This window comes from Epinephelus moara, chromosome 22, assembly GCF_006386435.1.
Source record: "Epinephelus moara isolate mb chromosome 22, YSFRI_EMoa_1.0, whole genome shotgun sequence".
NCBI lineage: Eukaryota > Metazoa > Chordata > Actinopteri > Perciformes > Serranidae > Epinephelus > Epinephelus moara.
The window spans coordinates 447,614-448,943 of NC_065527.1; the positions used below are offsets into that span (position 1 = coordinate 447,614).

General features: G+C 43.1%; 1 protein-coding gene across 2 annotated transcripts in view; it reads right to left on the reverse strand.

Annotated features, from left to right (window-relative positions):
• gon4la (gon-4 like a) overlaps window positions 1-1,330 on the reverse strand; it is a 17,781-nt gene that overhangs the window by 2,466 nt on the left and 13,985 nt on the right. The window lies entirely within an intron of this gene.

Sequence of the window (1,330 nt, forward strand, 5' to 3'; positions counted from 1 at the left end):
TGAGGAAAGTCTTTGCTGCTCAGACTGGGAATTGGCGATGCCTGCACTTGAGAATCTGGACATCAGTACTGATGAGACTGCTGCTCTTCAGAGATCACCGATCACCCTGAGTGCGCACACGTGAGCGCGGAGCACAGAGAAGCAGTCAGAGCTACAGGCTACAGTGAGGCTAAAAACAGAGTTCAAATGACGTTTTTCCAAACAACTTTTTATGTCGCGGCTGCAGCACAGTTGGATCACTACGGATGAGCATGTTGAAGATATTTTGTGGATTCAATTTTGTGTTCTTGGACGTTAGTCTGGGGCGCCGTCTGCCATTAGGTGTGCTAGCCGCTCCACCCACCGATCTCCGCAAGTGATGTGAGGACTCTAAAACTTCACCTGAGCCTCCCTCGGCATATGGGTGAGTAGATAATGGCTGAATTTTCATTTTTGGGTGCACTATCCCTTTAATAAAATGTGATTTCTGTTTAATTAAGCCCTGAGCCTATTTTATAGGACTCTGCTATTTGAGTGCTTTTGGTGTCATGGTAAAGGGAACACTTGTGAGATTTGTTAAGATGTGTAAATATCAGTATATGTGTTATATGTGAGGAGTAGATGAAGATGGCACACAGCACAAATTAAGCATTTTGAGGTTCGCCTAAAACAAAAAGCATTTTCAGGATGAGTATCAGTTTGTAATGATGCAGCTGCAGCTCTAAACCTCGATCACATCATAGTACAATATGTGAACATGAACTCTGCAAAGGTTGATTCTGATAAAGTGAAGCAGAACAATATTAGAGAGGTTTTAGTCCAGAAAATTCAGGAGAGCTCTCCAAAATTCCACCATGTTTGCTTGTGATTTTTGAATGACCCTATACCCACCAAAACAAGACTGACAGTACTATAAGCCAATCAGAGTCAACAGAACGCATTGTGTGGTGATGTCGGCTGCTGTGAGTGGTCATTGTTTTGGTTCCCCCAGAACCTTTTTTTCCACCCGGACCACATCCGGTAATACGGGAACGAAACGTGAATCATCAGCAGAATGCGCTTTTCACGGCAAAAACAACAAGGTAAGAGAGATATTACAAATATATTTTGGTGAAAAGATTTCTGTTGTTGTTGTTCTTTGGCCTGTAGCTCTCTGATGGTTTGTGGTAGAGTGATTTGGTGCATATGTGTGAACACAGTGGAGTCTCAGCTTTCATTTGAGATGAACGGCGTGTGTTTTGAATGCGTGGTCGAGTTAGAGCCCAGAATATACTGAGTGGGTCGGGATATCGGTGCTGTATGGAGTTGGATTTGTTGTTGTTTATTTAGTTGTTGTTTGAGCTGTGTTTGG